The sequence below is a fragment of the Thermobia domestica genome, chromosome 9, assembly GCF_964235325.1.
Source record: "Thermobia domestica chromosome 9, izTheDome1.hap1.1, whole genome shotgun sequence".
In the NCBI taxonomy this organism is placed as follows: Eukaryota; Metazoa; Arthropoda; class Insecta; order Zygentoma; family Lepismatidae; genus Thermobia; species Thermobia domestica.
The window spans coordinates 27,079,214-27,086,288 of record NC_137462.1 but is presented as its reverse complement, the minus strand read 5'-3'; positions in this window follow the sequence as shown (position 1 = coordinate 27,086,288).

Genomic DNA, 7,075 nt, shown 5'->3' with positions numbered 1-7,075 from the left:
ATAAAGATAAAGGAGCTAGTTGTACTGGAATTGAAAACTGATAATTGAGATTGAAACTCGATATTAAATTCTATAAAAAGTATTACCATCTTTCCTATGCAGGTGTGTTTGCTTTATCTTTCACGAACATGAGATTAATATTTAAAGAAATAACACACAACGAGATTGTACTTTTAGTAAGCATTTAAGCCTTTCTAAATGCAACTGCACTTACCCTCCCCTCCATTGTTCATGCTGGAGTAGCATACTTAAAATCGTGAGTTTTAAGATTTATTCTTTCTGGAGAATTGGGAAGGCGGCAAATTATGCCATTGCACGGGGTGCCAAATTACCTAGGGCCAGCCCTGATGATATGTACGTATATACAAGACATGAATATAGGATGACACAATTTGAAGTAATGCAGGGTGTTTCAAAATAAATGTTTGGGGTTTGAAACTTTGTAGAATCTATTACAATTAACTTACAATTATAAATATTATATTAAATGAAACAGCAACTCAAACAGTTTTATGCGCACGCATGCATATGCATTGTTTCTTTTGTCTGTTGTTAGAAAGAGCAAGTAGCAAAGATGGAGACTAGAGAGCAGAAAGCTTTTTGTATTCTAATAAAGACTGTATCTGTAGTTACAGTGCAGCAGTCTGTGTGAAGAATATTAAGGAGACGCTTGCAACTATGTCCTTATCGTTTGCAGTTGCTACAGGTCTAAAGCCTACAGACTACGGTTTACGTGCCAATTTCGCAAGTGAAATATTGCTGCATAACAATGAAGATTTTCTGGATCGTGTCACACTCTGTGAACACTCATAATGTTCGCATCTGGCGGTCAGCAAATCCTCAGGAGATGGTACAGCTCAAACGAGACTCACCTAAATTGAATGTGTTTTGTGCCATATGGCGGAAAGTTTATGGGCCTTTCTCGCCTATCGATTCGATGTGTGCCGTGTGACGAATGAATCTCACATCGAACACTTGTAACAGACTGTTTGAGGTCCTCTTTTACTTTATGTATTGTTTATAACTGTACGTAAAATGTGATAAGTACTATGAAGACTTAAAACCTCGATATTCATTTTGAAACACCCTGCATTTCTCACCAACAATATTGGAACAAAGATGTAAATAGGAGAGAAAATTTTCCGTATAAAGTTGTTTACAACAACGATATTATTATTAGTAGAGACTACTACTACAACACGAGTTACTAGTCAAACAAATGTAATCACATGTACAATAACCCTTTCGGACCCAGGTGGCCAAAGTGGCGAACACGGGTGTCAAATCACATCACTTTTATAATCCGCTCTTTCATGGACACTAATTAAGATATCGGGATATTATTTTTGCCAATTATGATTGGACCTAGTTTATTATATTAATTCCTTTTTCTTCTGGGTGTCAAATTTCGTTCTCAAATTTTACCCCAGTCAAAAATTCGAGAATTTTCGAATTTCCTTTACTTCTTTCTTCCCTGTAGCTTCCTTCGTTGCAGAGAGAGACCTCCTTAACACTTACCAGGTAAATACCTCGGATGGATACCTAATTGCTGACATCAATTGGATGGGCCTGCGAGCAGTGTTGCCAATTAGAGAAATTAAAATTTCCTTAAATTTGGGCAAAAAATTCGAAATTTTTGTTTATAAATCCGTACTATACGTCCACGTTCGAGTGCAAGTCAACTTCCGCCAGTCGAACATTTGTCCTTACTGAACAAATGCAGGTTCAGATCGTTACAATGGGGTAATTAGGGGGCGCACGAAAAATTCGTATTTAGGTTCTAACCCTTGATTTCTCTAGTTTTCCCCTACTTTTCTCTTTACCGTAATATATTTTTGGTAATTAGAAGCTTTGTTCTTTAAATATCGCCATGATACTTGTAGGGTGTATTAGTGGTGTAACAATGTTTAATTTAAGATAGTTTGCGTCTGTCTGGTAACAGTGTTGCTAGCTACAGAGAATTTTAATTCCAAATTTTAGGGCGAAATTTTGGGAAAATTACCTGTTTTGTCTCTATTATTTCCCTATTGTTGGCTACATCGGAACAAAAGTGCCAGTATCTAAAAATCTCGTCTTTGCCCAACACAACGCACTATAGAAAGTTTTAATAGGATAATTAGGGGAAGTACAGTTTAGGTTTACAGTAGACCTTGTTCTCTAATTGGAAAGATAACTGTAATTTTATTTTTTAGGTAGAATGAGATTAATATTTACATGTTTATTTTATTAGATATCGTCACAATACTTGTAGGATATATTAGAGGGATATCAAAGCTTATTTTAAGATAGTTTTTGTATGTCTGATAGTAATGTTGCTAGCTACAGAAAATTTTAATTCCATATTTAAGGGGGAAATTTTGGAAAAAATCCCTTTTTGTTTCTATTGTTTCCCTCTTGTTAGCTACATTCGAACAAACGTACCAGTGTCTAAAACCCTCGTCCTTAGCTTACCACAGCGCACCATTAAAAGTTTCACTAGAATAATTAGGAAAAGTATAGTTGAGGTTTATAATAAACCATGTTCTGTAAATTGTAAGAAAATGGTGAATTTCTGAGGTAGAATGAGATTTTTTTAAATTTCATGCTTACTTTCTTAGATATCGCCATAATACTTGTAGGATTTATCCTTGGGATACCAAGGTTAATTTTAGATAGTTTTCGTCTGTCTGATGGCAGTGTTTCCAGCCAAAACAATTAATTCCCGATTTTAGATTTTAAAAAATCGGAAAGTTTCCCTTTTCCCTCTATTATTTCCCTCTTGCTGGCTACATTGAAACAAATGTACCACTACCTGAAGGCTTCCTCTTTGGCCTACAGAACGCATCATAAAAAGGTTCAATAGGATAATTAGGGATATCTGTCGATTTTTGCTTCTGAGGCGTAAAAAGTGTCAAAATTTCATGTGTATGATAGAGAATTTTTCCTTTCCCTCTTTGAATGGAAGCCAGCGACTTCAGTTTTTTACTGTACCTTGTCAACACACGAAAGATTTTTTAGGTGACTTGAACCTATATGGCAGCAGTGGTGCTAGATACAAAAGAAATTGAAATTCGGTTAGGGAATTTTTTGCAAATTATCACCCCTACATTTCCCTCAATTTCCCACCCGTTGGCAACACTGCAATGCACCTTACACCGAAAGGTAGCCACATCCATTTTCTAAAAAAACGAGACCTTAACCGTGTCAATCGAATACACGGTTTTTGAGCAGTAAGTACCTAACTGAAAATGTAGGAAAACGACAAAAATGACCTGAGTCCGAAAGGAATAATCACACAGTTTTGCTCGTATAGATACAAAGAAAAATGAAATGAAATCTTTGAGTTTTACGTCCCACGGTTATGCCGGATGAGTAATGAATGAAATGGTGGAATGAAGAAAGTGGGAGGAAACGGGAGAACCCCGAGAAAACCCACGCACACGGTGTTTGTCCACCACAAAGTTCACTTGGCGGGGGCTGGGATAGAACCCGAGACCCCAAGCACCAGAGATGAACGCTCTACCACTGATCCTCCGCGGCCCCCTAGATACAAAGAAACAAACGATTTATAAGTTACGAGGGCTCCGACTCAAGTTCTGTTGATTATTTCAATAATCTGCAACATAAATCAATAAATAAAAGTTGCCAGAAAAAAAACAGGCATTTGAAAAAATCATGAAAATGAACGATGTTTTTTATTGAAAAGAAAACTTCACAGAAAAAAAGCTTTTTTTTACAACACTAATTAGGTTTCTTATAACAAAATAATTCATTCTAGCATTATCAGAAATGTCCAGGTTCGTAAGGGAAGAATCATGTTTACATACAATATTTTAATGATCTGAAAAGAATTAATAATAACAAAGAACGCCTTCGGTGTAGCCCCTGTCAGAAATAAAAGCAGAGAAATAAAAGTAACAACAGTTAACACCTTTCTCTCTCTCTTTTTGAGGGGGAACTCATGTTCCCTCCCCTTTCATGTTCCGGGGATTCCCTTGAAGAAACCATTGGTAGTACACATGCTTGCTAGCATGATCGGCGATTAGGGGCAGTTCCCCCCACTTTTTTGAAGTGACCACGTAACTTTTAAATTATATATTTTTCGGTGATAGGCTAGAATCTTCATTATTCGATTTTTAAAAAAGTAACAAAAAAGTTTTTTGCTTCTGTTTTTTTTTTTTTTTTTCTCAAGCCTGGAAGGCATTGTAGAACACGTTACATATGCTTTCGCACCTTTCTGAGTCGAGACGTAGAATGTGATGACTAGCGACCGGATGTTTAGGCACTAAAAACCTGAAAAATAGGCAGGCAAATAGGCACTTAAAATTTAAAAAATAGGCAGTAAAATAGGCACTAAAATGTAACTCGAAATAATGAAGATAAATACTCAATACCATTAAAAAAAGATTCAAGTCATGGATAATGTTCAAAGAGTATAGAAACATACTTGTTTGTTAAATAATATCTTCTTTTACTGTATAAACAAAAACGAGGCATGTTATGCATTGCACATACTGGGTGAATCTGAAAGATGTGTACATACTTCGGGAGGTGATTCGTGACATGGAAAGAAGACAAAAAGTGCTGTTGCATGTTATCGAATTCGTCGTGTTCGAGTGACAGGGGTGCCAAATTGGAATCGAAATCGAATCCTGACAATTGGAACGGGACATAAGGGTGCGCACATACTTCAGATGATGATTCGTGAAATTCAAGAGGAGTTTTATCTTCTTTTCATGTCACGAATCACCTCCCGAAGTATGTGCACATCTTTGAAGTTCATCCTGTATATATATTGTAACGTACCACGAGCTTGTGTTTACAAACACATAATATAAGTAAATATGTGTGGATTATGTTACGCAAATTATATATTTGCCCATTGAAGGCTTATTTTGAAGAAAATGCATAGAATAGGCAATATTAGACACTAAAGCAATTATTTAGGCAGTAAAGGTCGAAATAGGCAAAATAGGCAAAATAAAATTGGCTTAAATCGAAACTATAACTCTCCATATAAACTTTAAAACGTTATTTTTGATCATATCTTTCATATTAAAGAATAGGCATTTTGCCTAACATCCGGTCTCTAGTGATGACGTATAACTAAAAAAATATTTTTGATATGACTTTTTTATTACTTTTTGCAGGGCTTACTTTTGCACCTAGTAGCTTGAAATTTTGCACACACATTCAGTGCACCCCTTAATATTTTCCAGATTCTTTTCCGATTTCTGCGATAAAACAGGGAGGTCTAGAGGGGCAAAAAAAAAAAAAAAATCTTTTTAACAAAGATTCTTTTTTTCGCGATTTTCCCTCCTCAAATACATGATAGAGACATGTGAATGGTACCGTTTGAAAGGCTGTTCTGTTCTAAAAGGAATTATGTACGAACCATGGTCCTAGTACAAATAGGGATGTCTCAGGGAATTTTTACCTGAGATCCTTTTTTATACGGGAATCTGGAGTATTGTAGAGATATTATTTTTGGCGGGCTTACTTTTTCACTGAAGATTGAAATTTTGCACACACAGTTAGTACACCCCTTAGTATTTTTCAGATTTATTTCAGATCTCTGCGTTAAAACAGGGGGGTACAGAGGGGCAAAAAAGTACAAAGAAGGAATATCTTTTAAACAAATAATCCATTTTTTCATGATTTTCCCATCTCAGGTACAAGATGGAGACATGTGAATGGTGCCGTTTCAAAGTATGTTCTATTCTGAAGGGAATGATGTACGAACAATGATCATGGGAAAATAGGGATGTCTCAGGAAAATTTTATATTTCATCTGGGACATCTGGGGCATTGTGGGAATGTTCTTAGCTCATTGTTAAACATTTTCCCGCACTTAGTTTTCAAGATAGAAGCTTGAAATTTGTTTATATACATTTAGTACACCCCTTCATATTTTTCAGTTGATTTTGAGATCTGTGCGTTAACATAGGGAGTCCAGAGGGGATCAAAGTTTGCAAAAAATAGAAAAAAAAATCCAGATTTCCCTCAAAATTTCCGGCCTTAGGGACATGATAGGAAAACGTAAATGGAACCATTTGAAAGTTTGTTTTATTCTGAAGAAAATGAAGTACTAACCATGATCCCAAGATAAATAGGGAAGGTGCTATAGTTGATTGACTGAAATTCAATAATTTACCTTAAAAAAACATAATTTAAAATGGTTAATGTATATAGTTTCATTTGGAAATGTAAAGTTTTTGCATATATTACTGGTTCGTAGAAAAAATGTTAGCATACAGGGTTTGTCCGGGAAGTAATAGGACTGATTTTATTCCGCCATGACTGTATTTCGGAGCGTGCGCGCACCGACTGGATCCGGTAGAGGGCGTTCCTAGCTAACGAACGAGCGGCTGGTCACAGCGTTGCCAACATGTACAATAATTATCGAATCATACGATAATTTTGACCCTCGTATGATGTACGATAATAGGGAAGTATACGATAATTTAATAGCTTCAGCTAAAATGCAAAGATAGTTCTGGGGGTATTTGAAATTCGAAAGAAATTTCATTCATTGCGTGAAAAACGTATGAATTTTGCAACAAATGTGACAAAATTACTCAAAACATTACAAATGCGAACCAATTCACCTGCTTACTTATGTTTATTATTACTATGTAATTGGTTAATCGGATCACTGGGGTTTAACATACACTGAACACATACACATGAAATCCGCGTTATCTATTCGATCAATAAGAGAGAATTACTAGCTATTTGATGTACGTAAGTTTTCACAAATAAACATATAAAATGTTGAAGGAAAACCACAGAATTATTTTCGATAGACTCGTAAAGAATAGAATTTCATTCTTGTTTTCTAAGGAGATTCAAGAATATGGTTTTAGCTGTTCGCATTCGCGTTAGTTTCCTCTTAATAATAATAATAATAATAATAATAATAATAATAATAATAATAATAATAATAATAATAATAATAATAATAATAATAATAATAATAATACAGCTTGATATTTAGACTTGAGACAAAATATACGATAATTTTACGGCAAAAACGATAATTTTAAGTACTACATACGATAATATCTTCTGATCGGGTTGGCAACGCTGGCTGGTC